We start from the raw sequence: 19538 nt of genomic DNA on the forward strand, positions 1-19538 counted from the left end.
GGGTGGAGTGGGTCTTCTTGCCTGAGTGGGGGGCTTCTGAGGAGTGAATAGGTGATAGCAGAAGGGTAGCTGGGCATCTCGTCGTGTGTCTCAAAGAGGCTCAGGATTTGGAGGGAGGAGGTAAGACAGGTGGTTAGAGGAGCAAGGAAGATGCCTCCTGGACCCTATGGAGGCAGCCAGGTGAGTCAAGGCTACAGGAGGTAGATTCCGGCTAGGGGTTTGGGGATGGGCAGAGCTGCACATCCTTTGCATAATCACCACCTCAAGCAAGATGCAGAACTATTCCATCACTCCAAATATCTCCCTCATGCTATCCCTTTATAATCACTTGTCCCCATCCCTAACCTCTAGCAACCACTAATCTGATTTCCATCTCTATAATTTTGTCATTTCAAGAATGCCGTATATATAGAATCATACTATATGTGACTATTTGCAATTGGCTTTTCCCACTCAACATAATGCCCTTGAGATCCATTCGCGTGTTGCTTGTACCAATGGTTCATTCATTTTTACTGCTGGGTAGGATGCTATGGACCACAGTTTGTTGAACCATTCACATACTGTAGAACATTTAGGTTGTTAACAGTTTCTGACTGTTGTAAATAAATTCAACAAATAATCATGTACAAGTTTCTGTGTGGACAGAAGTTTTAATTTCTCTAGGATAAATGCCCAGGGATTCAGTTACTGGCAAAGATATGTTTAGTTTTTTTAAGAAACTGCCAAACTGTTTTCCAGGGTGGCTGTGCCATTATTATATTCTCAGCAGCAGTGTATGAGGGGTCCTGGATTCTGTTTAGAATAATACAACTTTATTATTTTAAATTTAATTAATTTGCAATTTATGACAATTTAAACATTGGACATAGCCTTGGTATAAAGCATAAGAGGTATAACTGGGGATCGGTTTTAGTGTTGAATTCTACTTGATTTTATACCCTGCTTTCAAGAACTGTAGGTCAATATGGTTTAACATGGTTCTTGAAAGTAAAACAATTGAATTTTTAAAGATATGCCAATTCAAAAATTTCAATACTGAATTAGGATTTTTCCTTGCTTTAATGTGAATGAATGAAATCTTAATAGAGATAGTTGTAGGAGGGGATTACTGCTGAGTGCTTACATTGGTAACAAAAAAGGTGAATGCGGTGGTGACTTTAAGCAGACCAGCCCGTGCCTGGGCATCCATGATTTAGTGCTGCTCTCTGCTCTACCGTGAACCAGCCTCATGACCAGAGCAGTTCACGTTCTCCTTCTGGGCTTCGGTTTCTTCAGATGTACGTGGTTGACCCGAATAAATTACTAAGTAAAAACGACCTGGGACTAGCTAAAATGCCGATGCCCCTGGCTCTCCCCCCTGGGGCGGTGTTGGGAAATTTACATTTCATCAAGTTCCAGTTTAAATCTGATGAGTTGACAAATTTGGGAGAAGCAACACAAGATGGTTGCAAATATAGTAACATGCTTTACTAGCTAGTGTGGAATGCAAGTAGCCTTAAGCAGGAAAAAGATAAATTTTGTAAAACATTATATAATGTTTATTAGTTTTTTTTAAAAGCAATAAAACACGAAGGGGTACAAGGGGAAAAAACCCAGAAATGGACAATAATTTCCCTGAATAAGTCATAATTAATGACTAAATAATAACAACTCAAAAACTCTCTCCAAAGCAACCACTGTTAAAGTTTCTAGTGATTCCTTCTAGATAAAGAGTATATGTATAATATGTATAATAAAATATATAATATGTAGATTATATATTCTACATATTCTATATATATTATATAGAATATAGAATATGTATAATAAAAGGTATATGATATAAATAATATATATTTTATGTTTATACATATTATACATATATTTACACTAAGAGGAATCATACAGGCCTATTCCACACTTTTTGTTTTTTAAAAGATCTTCTTGGCAAGTGTTGAATGCCAGCAAACACAGACCTACCTGCCTCCTTTGCATTGCTGTGTAGTTGGTTTTCCACTGTGTGTGAACTACAATTTATTTATCTGTCCGCTATTGATGGACACTTTGGTGGCTTTTAGTTTTTCACTATTACAAAAAATATTGCACTATTTTATTTGCTTGAGTGAACTTTTGCAAAACTTCTCATGGGATCAGTTCCTCGCAGCTGGGTTTGCAAATGACATGTGCATTTACAGTTTTAATGAGTATCACCAGATGCCCCGCTGAGAGGTTGCGCTAACCTACATTCCCACTTCCGGCATATGGGGCTGCTCACCAGCCATGCCCTCACCAAGCCCTGGGTTTCAAAAAATTATTTTAGTTTTTGGTTAATATATGAAGTAAAATGCATTCTTTCTCTTTTAAAAAAGTCTCTCCGTTTTGAAACTGCCTTTGATTTAAAGGGCTCCGAAGGTCTGTTCTTTTACCCCTACCTTTACAGAGCTATGATCACTCTAATTCTTGCTTTTCCCTCTCTCTGCTGGCTCCTTTTTGAACCTAAGTACCAGAGAGTGTGAGAATTCCTTTTCCCTTTTCTCCAACCACAGTGCTCCTTTAAAAAAAAACAAAAAGAACATTTTATTGAGGGCTGATTTAATACAAAGAGCAGTATATATTTAATTTATACAACTGGAAGAGTATGGAGATCATTATACACCCGTGCAACTATCACCACAATCTATGCCATAAACATATCCATCATCTCCAAAAGTTTCCTCCTGTCCCATTGTTATTATTATCATTATTATTATGTGGGCATAAGTGATGATCACAATCACATTTCTCTTGCCTTCCCACTGGCAGCTCCAGGCCATTATTTCTCATTATGTTCTTGCACATTTCTCTGTCCTTTCGTGCAGGTCCAAAGGTCATGGAGAATGGTGGAGTTAATTAAACGAAGGCTCAGCTCTTGGCCAGCCCCCTGGTTCCTTGCAGGGCTCTTTCTTTTGATTGCACCAGGAGATAAAGTGACATCGTTGTCAAAGCCCTGGCTGAGCTGCAATCCCATTGCCTTCAGTGGCACCTAATCCAGTTGAGCTCTTACAGGCTCTCTCGGATCACTGGCTTTGAGGACTCAGGCTGCTGGGGTGGCTCTGCCTGCTAACAGGCCAGAGGCTGCACAGGGCTCAGGGCACGAGAGCAAGCCGCAGAAAAGAGAAGGGCCCTTGTTGACTCACTTGCTGGGCCGCCAAGAGCTTAGTAACAAACAGTAATCAAAGGCAGCAGTACAGGCGACAGAGGCAGCTCAGCTGAGAGACGAGATCCCCGCTCCTGTTGGAAAGTGGTCCATGATGAAGGCCTAGACCAGGTCACGGAGACTTTTTGGATGCAGCCTTTGACACAGGACACAGGTACTCCTTGTCATCCTTCACTTTTCTCCTATCAAACTGGATCAAGGGAAGGGCAAACCCATTCACTGGATCTGGGTATTGGGAATAAGGATAACTCAGCTGGGCTAGGTCTTGTGTTAAAGGCTCTTTGCAGTGTTGTTTGGAGTATTATGCGTTCCAGGCTACTGGCAGGGACTGATTCAGACAGTGCATTTGTTTTTAATGAGTAAAGAATGGGCTCAACGGAGAAAACTTGGACTTTAGAGTCAGACCAACCCTTGCTTGAATCTCTGCTTTGCTATTCAACATCTGTTCAAACTCATACAAATGCTTTACTTTTCCTGACACTCAGTTTCCTCACCTGTTAAATGGGATAATAGTACACACATTGCAGCGATGTTGAAGATACATGAGGTGACATATGAAAGGCACTTAGCACATGCTTGGAGCATAAGAGTAGCCCAATAAATGATAGCAGTCACTGTCTTTCAGGAATGAGTGTTTTGGTTATTCCTTACAGGAGGTCAGTGGTTTAAGATAAAGAGTCTCAAGCCATGTCTAGTTGACTTCCAGAAAACAATGAAAAAAAGAAAAAAATGTCAATGATTCATCTAGTTTTATATGTATACTTAAAGGAAAGAAAAAGCTCAGTTGAGTTTTTTTGACACTTTAAACAGCCTTTTTTTTTAAAGCAGTAATTGAATTCAGAGATGAATATCTGCTGGCTAAATCCTGTGATTTGCTATTGGCTATTAGCTGAAACTAATCAATTAGTTTATCAATTCAAGAAGCACTTACTAGGTGTCTCCTGAGTGCCAGGCCAGGTTCTAGGTGTTGGGGACACCTCTCTCTGTTCACAGGATCTTCCAGGTGAGTGGGGGAGCCAGTGAGGTGAACCTGCACAGCAGCTTGTGGTGGTAGCAAGTGTTGGAGTGGCGCAGGCTCCTGGAAGAGGTGCTGTCTGAGTACTGTTCGAATGCTAGGGGGGAACTAGTGAGTGATGGGAGGGGAGGAGTTGGGGAAAGGCAAAGTAAAGCACGTGCAAAGGCCCAGTGGCATGAATAAGTAAAACACATTCTAGGAACATCTGACAGTCTGGAATAACTTGAGTGAAGTATGAGTGTTGGGCATCTGATAAGAGAGGAGTTTGCAGAGGTGAACAGAGCAGATCAAGGAAGGCCTTCTACAGCTTGTCTTTTGTTCAGAAGGTCTTGCAGAGCCACTGATAATTTTAATGAGGGGGATGTCATGATTGCATTTAAGTATCAGAAAGATTATTCTGGTAGTAATATGGGTATGGGATTGGAGAGAGTGAGCCTGGAATAATGATGGATGGCCTAATTTAAGGAAACGATAGTGGGGATGTTGAGAACCTCCAAGCAAATGCTGCCAACACTGTGAAAAAAACCAAACATGCATAGATATGTACATAAGTTTGTTATAAACATTATTGATGTGAAGGATGTGTATTACACAATTTACAAGCAATAAAGTATACGATATTCTTTATTGCCAATTCTGTATAGCCAACTGATTCACATGGAATGTATTCATTGATTTTTGGTGAACTCTTGTATCCTTAGTCAGCCTATGTTTGCAATTGACCAATGAGTATAGTTCCAACACTGACTGATATTTTTGTTTACGTTGCCAAGGAAGAAGAAAGTTAAGCAATGAAGGTGAATGTGTTAGCTCCACTCATTTGTCAATGACATGAGTGATTTTTGTGCTGAATTGGACAATAGTTTTTTAATTCTGGAAGAACATTTCCTCAAATTTTGTTCTATTTACAATGTAATAACTGCAGACATGACACACTTTTAGCTTTAATCTGCATTGTTAACATTTTCTTTATCATTTTCTTAAGTCTTTTTGACAGCCTAAAATTTGAGAATTATATTTTATTTGAGGACATTACTGAGGACTGTAGCCTGGGAAGGCAGCCTCTCAGATAGCTCTGAGGGACTGTTGCAAAGAGATAAAGGAGGAGCCAGTATACATAGGAGTTTTTGCTGAAAAGAAAAAAAAAAAAAAAAAAAAACACATGTAGTTGAACATCAAAATATTACTGCTAAACACAAAAAACAGACATCTCAAGTAAATGATTTTAGTGCCTTTCTGTGTATGGGAAGATGCAAGAGTCTGGGCTCATAGAAATTATTCCTTTGATATGCATCTTAACTATCTTGGGCCAGTATCCTGTTTTTCTCTGTCCTGAATTCCCCTCTGCAGGGCCCACCATCGGGGTGGCGGCAGTGGCAGGAAACATTCACTGTTTACTGGAGTTTTTTTTTTGTCCACAGTCTAGACAATCAACAAAACAACAAACCAAGCCCTGATTTGTACCTTTTGCCAATTTCTTTGGTGTAAATACTCCCACTATGGCCACTTCTAAGCTCCCAATGTGATATCTCTGAACATAAAGTTGGAAGTGATACGCACCAGTACACCATTGTATCAGTGTATAATTTCTACCATATACATGGAATTGATTTAAATAAGCTCAAGAGCATAGACAACATAATATATATAGTAATATAATCAGGAAGTAGTGAGTTTGAGTATATTATCAATATAATTTATTTAATTAGAAGTTTCTATAAATTAATTTTTGTAATAGCTATGTTTAACAACCAGCTTGCAAAATTTCTGGAGATTTAATAGTTGGTTCTTACCAGTCAGTAGGAACCTTCTTTAGCACATCACAGGATCCAAGAAAGTTTTAAAGAAGCAGAATCCATGGGGATAGGAATATGATTAGTGGGGATGGGAGAAGGGGAGACAAAGAAAGGAATTAAGAAGAATACCTGTTTCTCTCTATGGACAAATATATCACTCATCAAGATAGGAAATACAGGAATGGATTCAGGTGTGCAAGTCAATGCTGGGCTCTTTGAAAAGACCAGTATGGAAAGATGACTATGATTTAAAGACAAAACAGAGAAGGATGAGGGAAGTTTGCAACCTTCAAGAGATGTCCCTGGACTTCTTCTGATGCCTGCAGACATTGTGCTCACTCCCCTGGTGGGATCCTATTCTTTGAACTCCCAGCATCTAAACCCCTAGGTCTGGCTCATCAGCACTCAATGGAATTTATTTTGGCTAAGTCATTGTGCATTAATCCTTTTATTTTTAAAATAATGTTTACTTTGCCCTGCTATAAAATGAATGCAATGCTACTCTCTACAAAGTGTTTTTAGCCTAAAACTATCTGGAAAGCAACGTAAACCTTCCCAGAGAGACTCTTGGGTGCTGTCCCTTGCCCATCCTGCCTCTTCATCAGTCTTGCTCATTGGACTTGAGGTTATGGAGGAAGGAGAGGGCTGGTTCAGAAGGACCTGCTGAACTAAGGAAGTGCTCTTGGTGGGCCAGAGAAGTGTGGGCAGGGCACACAGCATGTATGGGAGCATGAATGAAAACAGCCCTGGTGACCATTTCTCCCCCTCTCAATCCCCCTAGTCTCTGGCCCTGGTCATTGCCCCTGCCTCACCCCCTTCATCCCCTTTTGCAGGTCCCTTCCACCCACAGCTTTTGACTTCAGGCCATACAAGCCCACCTGACACTGGGCAGCCCATCCTGGTGTATGGCCTCGGCTCATCCTCTGATAAGTCCTCCACCAAATTCCTTCCCTTTGATCTAAGAGAGTAATTACCCAAGTTCCCTGGAACATTGAGAAGCCCTAGTTAGGGGTTTCCTTGGTTACTTAACACTGCAATTCCACATCCAATTTAGTTGGCTGAAGCCATTGCCTGCCTGCCACTGGTTCTTCCAAACAAGCTGATGGAACCTAGAGCAGGGCTCTGTGGCTTGTAATGTTCTGTGAACCACCCAGTGATCTTCAGTGATTTTGTTAAAATGCAGATTCTGACTCAGGAGGCTTGGGGAGGGCCTGAGTCTATTTCTAACAAGCTCCCCACTGATGCCAATGTGGCTAGTCTGAGGGACTGCACTTTGAGTAGCAAGTACAGCCTAGGCCAACTCCCGACTGATGAAGCCACTTCTGTTCCTAAGTCCTAGTTTTGTGAGTTTGTCCCTACCCTATCCCCTGCCCTCAGCATATACTCAACTGTTGATAATATAAATAGCTAGCATTTATTGAGAAGCTACTATGTGTCAGACACAATAACCGATGTTACACATCAGTAAAGAGAAAAATAAGTTTGCCCAAGGTAGACGAGGGTCAATCCAACTCTGACTTTAGAACCTGCTCTCTCAGCCACTATGCTTTGCTTTCCTCATTTTCCTTCTGCACTTTTTGGCCCAGAGGTCGGTGTTTGCAGTTGCTCTCCTCCCAGACCTCTTCTCCCTGAGACTGGCTAACTCCCCTTCCCCGGACTTGGTCTTCATTTTATTCTTGGTCACTGGCAACTCTATTGCTAATTGCCCTTATTTTTCTTGCCTTGGTTGTAGACTTCCTGCTCCTTATATTTCCTTGATTTTAAATGGTTGTAATAGCCTAATGTCATTAGAAATAGAGTAGGTAGTGAAAAAAGGCAGGAAGGAGATCTGTAGAATGGTGGAAAAGGATCAGTTCATGGGGGGCTGGTGCCAGTTAAGAAGAAGATTTTGAGGCTAAGCCATCAGAACTTACTCTTCCATAGATTAAAAAGGTATAAAAAAGCGTTTGGCTACGTAGGAAATGTGTTGGACATTAAAAAAAAAAAGTATCATCTAAGCATTTCGTTTATTTCCTGTATCCGTATCTGTGTGATGCTGGTCAGAGTACAGGCTGCTCCCACTTAGTCGTTCATTGATTTACTCAGTCATTCAGCCTATGCGGAAGAAGGAGCTTCAAGTGGGAGTGTCCCCACGCAGCCCGTGGGAAGGGCAGGAGGTGAGAGGAGGGTGGTGCATCTTCAGATGCACCTTTCTAGATGCAGCCTTTCTAGAAAGGCTATGGAGGCAAGGGGAAGTGGTTGGAGATTAGTTTGGGGCAGGGGTGGGGTAGGGTGGGGTGGACCAGAGGTCCTGCAAGCCTTGGTCAGGAGTTTGGAACCTGAAATGATCCTATGGAGACTAGAAAACTGCTGAAGATTTTAATGTGGAGGAGTAGCAGGGTCAGATTTGTGTTTTAGGAAGAGGTCTCCACAGAATGGAGAATGGATTGGGGCAGTGGTAAGCGGAAACCATTTGGGAGAATATAGTTGTCATTTAGGTGGGAGATGCTGGTAGCTTAGGCCAGGCCTGTGCAGTGGGGCTGGGGAGAAATGGATGCATTTGAAAGAGGTTTTGGAGGTAATGATTAAGAGGATGGGGAGTTGAGGGACAGGAGAGAAGAGTGATGCTTGAAGGTTTGGCTTGAGTAGCTGGGTAGGTGGTCATGCCATTTGTTTGGATAGGGAGTTGGAGGAGGAGGCGCTGGGGGGAAGATGATTTCAGTCTTGAGCATCCGAATGGGATTGTCTAGTAGGCAGCTGGGAGCACCAAAAAGGAGCTCAGGAGAGAAGTCTGAACTGGAGGCACGACTGGAAGTGGTGAGTTGACAGTTGGTAACTTTAAAGTATGTAGAGTGATTTGAGGAGAGAGACCAGGGCAGGAAGAACCCTGAGGCCCACTGGCATTCGGTATTTCATATATTCATTGTTACACATAACGCCATGGCAAATCTCTTTGAGTATATACATGTCAATTATATTCTTAGTGTAAATTCCCAGAAGAGGAGTAACTTGCCAAGAGAGATGGACATCCCCTGGCTCCTGAGAGGTATTGCCAGATTGCTTCATAAATCAGCAGTCTCAGGTCAGGTCTCTGGGAAGAACAGTTTCATTGCAACCTCACAAGCACTGAGTGTGCTCAGCACTGAAGCCAACTTGATGGATGAAAAATGGGCCTCCTGACTGTTTCCATTTGAGTCTCCTTGAATACCTATAGGGATGGGCAGTGTTCTGTATGCTTTAATAATGAGTTGCAGTTTCTTTTATGATTTTTCTTAATCTCACTTCTGCTTATCTATTGGTATTGGGAACCACAGATTTCTCTTTCTCTCTCTCTCTCTCTCGACAGAAATAGTCACTTTCAGCTTGACCTTCATCCCTTTTCCCAGCTCACTGTATTGCACTTTATAGATGTCACAGTGGGAAACAGCTTCTGAACTCAAGAGCCTAGAAAGGGAAACTGGTGACTGAAACCCAGGCAAGGAGCTTGAGACTGTAGTTCTCTCCCTGAAACCACTTGGAATGTCTTGTGAGGAAAAACCCTCACTTCTTCAACCCTCTGCTGTTCTCAAATGTTTCTTTTTTGTGCTAAAGCAAGGTCTCTTGGAACAGTTAAGCCTGATAGAGATAGTTAAGGACCATTTCTTTTCCAGTAGTTATGTTTAATGATATGTTCTTGATGGATAAATTCAGCTGAAGGATGTAGCTTCACCCCTGGTGGAACATTTTGTGGGGTTTGTGACAGGGTGAGCCACCTCTCAACTTGCACGAGGTCGGGAGCCCACCAAAGTCCCTGCCCTGCCTGAGTCCCCTCCACCAGAGGTTGATCTCCTAGCTGTGGCTGCAAGATGAGAGGAGATTAAGGTCTCTGTAAAGAGGGGCCTTCCCAGGCTTGTCTGGCTCCTGGACCCCTCTGGAGGCAGCAGACCTCGCCAGCTGGTATTCACAGATCATAGCCCCCAACACACTTACCTCTGTTTCACATTTTCCCTCTCCCACGGGGTGATGCAACCAGCAAAAGGAATGTACTCTTTGTCTTTGGTTGTCAGGGAGAAATGGTTGAGCTGAGATGTAAAGCCTTGTTCCATTTTACAGACCAAAGTGAATGTCTGGAGAACTAGGACCAGAAACCTGGCTTGTTAATGCCTACTCCAAGAACTTTAAGTTTCAATATTTGTTTTATTTTATGTATTTTAAATTTAATTTAGTTCTATTTTACTATTTTATTTTATTTTACTTTATTTTATTTTATTTTAATAGACTTTCCTTTTAGAGCACTCAGAATAATGCCCTTGAGATCCATTCAAGTTGTTGCAGGTATCAACAGTTTGCTTTTCATTGCTGAGCAGTATTCCACAGTATAGCTATACTACAATTTGTTTAACCATTTACCAGATGAAGGACATTTTGGTTGTTAACAGTTTTTTTTCTCTGCAACTTCACTACCATTTGGTATGATCACTTTTTTTTTTCTCTTCTAATAGGTGGGTAGTGATATCTCCTTATAGTCTTAATTTTCTTTCCTCTTGTGGCTAGTGATGTTGAACATTTTTTCATGTGCTTATTCACCATGTGTATAACTGCTTCAGTAAAATGTCTCTTCCTGTCTTTTGCCCACTAAAGTTTCTTAAAAATAGACTTTATTTTCTAGTTTTAGACTCACATAAACCTGAACAGAAGGTGCAGATATTTCCCATATGCTCCCTGCCCCCACTCATGTATAGGCTTCCCCATTATCAACATTCCCCACCACAGTGGTATATTTGTTACAACTGATCAACCTTCATTGACACATCATCACCCAAAGCCCATAGTTTACATTAGGAGTCACTTGGTGTTATACATTCCATAGGTTTGAAGAGATGTAAAATGACATATATCCACCATTACAGTATCATACAGAATACTTTCACTGCCCTAAACATCCTCTGTGGTCCACCTATTCATCCCACTCTCCTCCCTAACCCTTGGCAACCACTGATCTTTTTACTGTCTCCGTAGTTTTGCCTTTTCCAGAATGTCATATAGTTGGAATCATACTGTATGTAACCTTTTCAGATTGTTTTTTTCCACTTAGTAATATGCATTTAAGTTTCTTCCATGTCTTTTAATGGTTTGATAGCTCATTTCTACTTAGCCCTGAATAATATTCCAGTGTCTGGAAATACCACAGTTTATTTATCCACTGAAGGACATCTTGGTTGCTTTCAGGTTTTAGCAATTATAAATAAAGCTATCATAAACATTCGTGTGCAGGTTTTTGTATGAACATAAGTTGTCAACTCCTTTGGATAAATACCAAGGAATACAATTGCTGGGTCATATAGTAAGAGTATGTTTAGTTTTGCAAGAAATTGCCAAACTATCTTCCAAAGTAGCTGCACCATTTTGCATTCTCACCAGCAATGAATGAGAATTGCTGTTGCTCCACATCTTTGTCAGCATTTGGAGCTGTCAGTGTTCCGGATTTTGGTCATTCTAACATCATTCTGAATGCTCTGTTGTGACGCACGTACACATTAAGGATTGTTATGTCTTCTTGGAGTATTAACTCCTTTATTATGTAATATCCTCTTAAATTCCTGGTATGATAATTTCAAGATCTCTGTCGTATCTGAGCCTGGTTCTGTCACTTGCTTTATTTCTTCAGACTGTGTTTTTTCCTTGCTTTTATACATACTTGTAATTTTTTGTTGAAACCCAGACATGATGTATTGGGTAATAATTGAGATACATAGGCCATTAGTGTGAGCACTTGTGTTTATCTGGCCAAGATTCACACAGTTTACTATTTACTGTAGCTGTAGGTGTCTGAGGCTTCAACTTCTTCTAGTATCTTTGCTTTTGTCTCCCCTGTTGTCTTTGGATGTCTCTAAAAACTCCTTAGATAGAATCCTTGCAGTTCTTTTCACTGTCATCCTCTGTTATTATACAGGAGTCCTCTCAATGTGGTGGTGAGGTGTGGGGAAGAAGTTGTGTTCTATAATCCTATGATTAGGTCTCAGTCTCTTAGTAAGTCTGTTGTCCCCTTGGGCTGTGACCTTCACACATTCTTCTTAGCTTCCTTCTCCCTTGTGGTGAGACAGGAAGGCTAGAGGCAATGGATTTGGGTATTTCCCTTCCCTTCCCTTATCTTGGTTAGACTCTGGTAAAGTAGTTTCCCTTAATGGGGAGATCAGAATGCTCTTGGCTTATTTCAAAATGGTTATGTTTTTTCTTCCCCTGCTGGAAAGCATGAGGGGATTTTCTCATATTTGCCACAAGAACCTGGTGGGACTCCTAGAGATAAAACTCACGAAAGTGTGGGGTCCCTCTAAGACTGGGCCCTGCAGAATTTTTAACTGTTAAGCTAGTCTACCCTCAGCCTCTGCAGCTTGTCAGTTACCGTCTGTTTTCCTTCCTGGTACTGACTCCAGCCACTTACTTTTTTTCTAATTGTGAGAATGGGAGTGATGACTTCCAAACTCTTCACAGGCTGGAGCGGAAACTGGAAGTCTGCCTGTTGCATATTTTAAGACTTAATTCATGTAAATGCCATACCAAACTTTTATTTTTTTTTAATGTAGTCCAATATATCACTTGTCTTTCATGGATTTTGAATTTTTTTATCTTGCTTAAGTCTTTCACCATTTCATTTATAAATAAAATAAACATTATTATATCCTAAATCTCTCTCTCCCTCTCCCTTTCCTCCCCTCCTTTCTCTCTCTCTCTTTCTCCTATATAGATATATAATATTTAGTACTTTAATTAATCCTAAATTTTGTGTGCAGTGTGAAGTAGGAATTTGAATTTATTTTTGCCAAGTGAATAACTATTGTCCCAATATCATTCATTAGTCAATGCATTTTTCCTCACTGATTTAAATTACTAAATTTTTTATTCAATTTGATCTATTTCTATTTTATATTCTATTTCATTAGTCTGTTCATATGCGAATACCACACTATTTTATTCATAGGGGTTTTATAATACGACTATTTTTTGTTTTTAACACTGGGTAAAAGTCTTTGCAGCTTCTTCGTTTGCACTTTCAGCTTCACCAGAGAGCAGCATTGTGGAAAACATACTAGGTCTTGAAGCCACTAAACCAGCCATTGTGAATGTTAAAGGATAACAGACTTGAAATATTTTAGCTTTAATAAAAAGGTCTTTATATGTTGCCAAGGATTTTTCTTTAATTGTGGAGAAGTTTTCCCCTGATGACTTCTGTGTTTAATCTTTGGTCTTTCCATTGCCTTTATTATTCTTACTTCTCATCTTCATTTAGATTTTTTTGAACTAGCAATCAATTGTTCCAGCTAGATAACTTTCTTTTATTTTTACACTGTCTCTAATTGTGTGCAACAGTGTTGATGCCCTTGATTCAGTAGCTCGAGGGATGTCCCATGTTCTTCCATTTTTTAAAAATGCTTTAGAATTTCATGCTTTTCTTTCATTGTTAAAACTTGTCTTTTCTTACACTTGCCAGAATAAATTATGTCACAGCATGGTTCTGTGGCACTTTCAAACCACTTTGCATACTTAATATTTGGAATCCAACATTTAGCTAATGATGCACAAAGATCAGAGAAAATTTCAAGATGGAATACTTCCAAAGCAGAGTAAAAGAACACACTGAGTGAGGATGAAGTACAGGAAATGAATGGGGAAATGAATTCCGTAGCCTATTGGCTTGCTGAATTCAGCTCTGTTACTTGGTGTTCATTTGTTACTACCTGGTGCAAAACATCTCTGTTCTAGGCAGAAGACTAATTAAGTGTTTACCAATGTTATTTCCATATTATATTGACTTTATTTCCCCTATTTACCAATCATGTAATTTTATAACAGAAACGTGTTTGTTGATCATAGATTTATTAGAAGAAATATGTCAATGTTATTGTTCATCTTCAGTGTCATTATTTTATCTGAATAATTAATTTCTAGGAAAAATATGTTATTATTTCTTCCTATGATTGTCAGTTTGTAAATTTCTCCTTGTAACTATGTCAGTTTTTTCTTTATAGACTTTATGGTTGTATTTTTGGTGCATTTAAGTTCATGATTGGTTTTTTTTTTTTTTTGAGGATTTTCTTGGTCATTATTTTGACAAAAATTTAACTTTTGTCTTTTATTAATATTGCTATGCTAGCTTTCTTTTGGTTAGTGCTTCCATAGCACTCCTATCCTTAATTCTGTCTTTTCAATTTTTCTGTTATTCTGTTTTAGATGGCTTCTTTTAAACAACTCTAGGAGGATTTTCTTTTTCCTCTAATATGATGAACTCAGCTTTTTAAAAAAGCTTGTTATTGACATTAAAGATACATAAAGTACACAAATCATAAGTGCACATCTTGATGAATTTTCACAAACTGAACACACCTGCATAACCAGCACCCAGATCAATAAACAGAATATTACCAGCATGACAGAAGCCTTACTTGTACCCTCTCCACCACTCTCCCTTGACTAAGGGTAACCTCTATCCTGACTTCTAACAGGAAAGGTTAGTTTTACCTCTTTTTTTTTTTTTTTAATCTATATAGATTGAATCAAACAGAATATACTCTTGTGCATGGCTTATTTTGCTCACTATTCTATTTATCAGATGCATTTTGTTGTAGTTTGTTCTGTCTCATTGCTGTAGAGTATTTTAAATTTATTTATCTGTCCTACTGTTTATAGGCATTTGAGTAGTTTCCAGTTTGGTGATACTATGAATAGTGTTGCTATGTCCATTCACTACTTGCCTTTTGTGGACATGTATATATGAAGAGTAGAAATTTGGGGTCATGGAGTAGGCATATACTTAGCTTTTGTGGATACCGCCAGGTAGTTTTTTTAAAGTCGTTGTACTAATTTACACTTCTGCCAATGAGATATGAGAGTTCCAGTTATTCTATATCTTCACCAGCTCATGGTACTTTACGTCTTTTTCATTTTAGTCCTTCTGATGGGTGTATAATGGTATCTCATTGTGATTCTAATTGGAATTCCCAGATGATTGATAAAGTTGAGCACATTTTTTATATGTTTGTTAGCCACTTGAGTATTCTTTTTCATGATGTTCTTGTTCAAGTTTTTGTCCATTTTTTCCTATTGCATCTGTTCTTTTAAAATTGATTTGTGGTAGTTTTAAAAATATTGATACATTCTAGATAAAAGTTCTTTTTTTGATATATGTATTCCAGATATCATCTCCCCCTCTGGGTTATCATTTTACTCTTTAATGGTAATGGTGTCTTTTGCTAAACAGATTAAATCCAGCCTTTTAGTGGGTACATTTAATCTTTTTACATTTACTGATTTCTGATATATTATTAATGTGTTTGGTCTTATTTTGTGTGATTTATTTATCATTATTTTTCTTTGTTTTTCCTTTTTCTACTTTCTGTTGGATTAATAAACTTTTTAGTATTCTTTTTGTAATCTGCTGATTTGGAAACTATAGATTGGATTTCTACTTTTTTTTTTTTTGGCCGCACCAAGCGGCTTACAGTATCTTAGTTCCCGACCAGGGATTGAACCCTGGCCACCGCAGTGAAAGCACCGAGTCTTAACCACTGGACTGCCAGGGAATTCTCTGGATTTCTACCTTTGAGATGAGTAGCCTAAAATTTTTTGGCTTATATGCTACTGTTAAGATATAATTTCCAAGACTAGTGTAATTGCTTTATAGATAATCTATCTTTGTAAATGATAACATATAGACTTTGTCTTTGATGTTGTGTGGTGTTACTGCAGTGTGTCTAGGTGTGAATTTATTTTGATTTATCCTGTTCATTACTTGAATGTACTTTGTACCTAAGGACTCCCATTTCTTTAACTATGGACAACCCTCAGCAATTCACTTATTTCTTCAAATCCTCCTCCTCTCTTCTCCCTCCATTTTCTTCTGGAACTTACACTAGAAGGATGTTGGAGCCTTTCAATTGTACCATCTACCCTGCTGCCAGAGTGATCTTTCACAAGTATGAATTCTATCAGTTGGTCACATGCTTGCAACTCTCTGTGCTGCACATTTTCCTAACCACCCTCTCAGCTTTCCAGCTCTTCCTTTGCTTATACAATCAATTTTTTGTATTAACTATTTTCCTTTTGAAAAACCTAATTTCTCTTATCCTGGAGGAACCCTGACAGATGTACTCTTCATTAATTTACCATTTTATTCAGAAAAATTCCAAATGCCTTACCATGGCCTGAACACTTCTCTATGATGTGACCTCTGTTTACCTCCTCAATCTCATCTTGTTCCATTCTACCTCTCCTTCATTGTACACTAGCCATATTAGCCTTCTGTACAGAAAGGACAACACAGCAGGACTGATTGCTATTCTTTGAAAAGCCTTCTTAAAAGGTTGGCCCTTGGCTCATGTCTGGGAGTTTGGTTTTTGGGAGAGTCTCCATCACCCTAACTGATAAGAGTCATTATCTGTGCCTAGATGGTGCAAATAATATGGTTTATGCTGAGTACATACTTTCCTTCTGGGACTCTGAAATTTTGGTACATACTAGGCAGAGGGTGCATATGTGGTCAGCCCCCAATAAAAACGCTGGGTAATGAGCTTTCCTGGTAGACAATATTTCACTTATGTTGTTACAACTCATTGTTGGGGGAATTGATAAGCACATCCTCTGTAATTTGACTGGAAGAGGGCTCTGGAAACCTTGTGCCTTGTTTTCCCAGGATTTGCCATATGTACCTTTTGTTCTTGCTGATTTTGCTTTGTATTCTTTCTCTGTATTAAATAATAACATGACTAGGACTATAAACTTAGCCTTTTGAGTCCTCCTAGTGAATCATGGAACCTGGGGGCGGTCTTGGGAACATCACCCAACACACACCTTATAGATCTGTGGAGGAATGAGACATTGTGTAGCATGTTTTTTTTCTTTTTTTTTTTTTTTGCCGCGCAGCATGTGGGATCTTAGTTCCCGGATCAGGGATGGAATCCATGTCCCCTGCATTGGAAGCGTGGAGTCCTAACCACTGGACCACCAGGGAAGTCCCTTGCATAGTATTTCAAAGTCCATTTGTTAGAATCACTTATATTATTTCCAAAAGTAAATTTCACAAAGACAAAACCTTTAATATACATTTTTACCTTTAAGAGTATCTTTGTGTATATATTTTTAACAGATATACAGGCAGTGTAAAATGTAAAGAAGCCTTCAGTTATAGTGAATTAGTTTTTACAGGACTGGACACACCTAACTTCCTATTGCAAACATTGTTGTCATTTTTGGGTGAAACAAACATGCTTCTCTCTGGCAAGCCTTCTAACAACTGTAATTTACATTTCCAAACACACAGTTTCAAGGTTACAAGTCAGAGATAGTAGACTGACTATTAAAGCAAATAAACAAATACTTAGAACCTCCATTTTAATAAGCTATAGTATAAATATAAATTTAACTTAAATTTTACAATACCTCATAGGTAAATCACTAATCTCCCCCCTAATCTTTCCAACCCTGAGCTTTCAAACATTGGGTCAATAATTTCTTTACTTGAAGTCTTTCATTAAGCACCATTGACACTGTTAGGATTTCAACAGAAATTTTTAGTAAGGTTGAATCAAGATATTATAATCCCCTCCCCCACAGTTCCTCAAATTCACCCATTCGTTACTGCCATAAGGCTTTTTTTTTTTTAAAGGTAGATTATCTGAAGCCATTCTCTCTCTGCTCCTTCCACAAGGAAGAGTTCTACTTTTTAAAAAAATTTATTTTATTTAATTTATTTTTGGCTGCGTTGGGTCTTTGCTGCGGTGCAGGGGCTTCTCACTGCGGTAGCTTCTCTTGTTGCAGAGCATGGGCTCTAGGCGCACGGGCTTCAGTAGTTGTGGCACGTGGGCTCAGTAGTTGTGGCTCATGGGCTCTAGAGCGCAGGCTCAGTAGTTGTGGCGCACGAGCTTAGTTGCTCCGTGGCATGTGGGATCTCCTCGGACCAGGGCTCAAACCTGTGTTCCCTGCATTGGCAGGCAGATTCTTAACCACTGTGCCACCAGGGAAGCCCACAAGGGCTGAATTTAAACATGGCTTGATTATGGTCACGTGGGGTCTTCTTGCTCTCTTTGCTTTTCACTTTGCATGGCAGTGAATATTCCCTGAGAAGCACGGGCCTGTTGAGACAGGGGTCGGGTATTTGAGTATTCTCAGACACTTGTGGAAAATTAAAGAACTATGGAGAGGAGGTGGATAAAATAGATACAGGAGATAGATAAGAAAGTGAAAAGAGAGTATAGAGTTTTAACAGTATAACTTGGATGATAAAGCACTTAATTATAATCATAATGAGCCAGTGATGCATCCAATTGATGCAACTCAGGCAAGTAAACATCATGAAAAAGTGTTCATTCCCAGTTGTAAGAGGTTGTGTTGTAGAATAGAAAAGTCCCAAAGCTAAAAGTTCAGCCAGTTAATCTGCAAAACCTTGGACCCAGATCCAGAATCTCTGTCTGTAACTAATCTATAAACTAAATATTTAGACCCAGTAGCCTCTAGTAGCCTTTAACTAGGGAAGTAAAACAAAAGTTTGGGAAGACAAAGGCAGAGAGCATTAATAATTGTAATGTTCCTTTAGAGATAAGCCTTGTAATCATGAAGAAATATGTTTAAGATATTTGAAATATTTAAGAAAATATGACATATTAGAGAACACTCAACATACTTGACTTAATGATTTAATGTGAAATTATATGAATGTAATTAGTTAAGTTAACTTAATTAGTTAAGTTTATAAACAGTGTTTATGGGTGGAAGTTAAAGGGAGACACATACAATTCAAAAATAGTCAACTGTTCTTTGATGATTAGAATTTGAAATTATAAACACAATATTAATTGCATCAGCACCAAACAATTATGAAATGTTTAAGAGAACCTGATTTATTTGCTATTCTACTTTTATTCATTATATTGGTAGGAGTTGTGTATATATATATATATATAAGAAGACTTGGCCTGATAGGTTTGTTAATTTGCTTTGGCCTAATTAAAAGTATTAAAGTTTAAATGCAGTTCAAATATTCAAGAGAATTTAATTAACTAATTTTGAAAATGGAGTTAATTTTTTAGGAGTATTTAATATGTTAATCATAGGTATGATGGTTAGTTTGTGATGTGTCAACTTGGCTAGGCTATAGTACCCAGTTATTCAATCAAACACTAATCTGGGTGTTGCTGTGAAAGTGTTTTGTAGATGTGGTACTCAAATCCATCCTGTGGTTATTTACCCAGTTTTGGAATGTATAATTGGAATAGGTATACTCAGCAATTGGCAGAATGCTAACTTGCTTCTCTGACCTATGGAGCGAGGGCTAGCACTGTGGGAAAGGCCAAGTGGAAGCCACTAGAAAATAGTAAACCAAAAGCAATACTGCATTCCTGGAAGGATTACGAAGATTAGAGCCACCATCAAGAACTTGAAAGATGCAGGGATGGTGATTTGTATCATGGCCTCATTCAATTCTCCTATTTGACCTGTGCAGAATACAGATGGATCTTGGAGAATGACAGTAGATTATTACAAACTTAATCAAGGTGTAACTCCTGTCATTCCAGATGTGGTTTCATTGCTTGAGCAAATT

The sequence above is a fragment of the Balaenoptera ricei genome, chromosome 16 (assembly GCF_028023285.1).
Source record: "Balaenoptera ricei isolate mBalRic1 chromosome 16, mBalRic1.hap2, whole genome shotgun sequence".
In the NCBI taxonomy this organism is placed as follows: domain Eukaryota; kingdom Metazoa; phylum Chordata; class Mammalia; order Artiodactyla; family Balaenopteridae; genus Balaenoptera; species Balaenoptera ricei.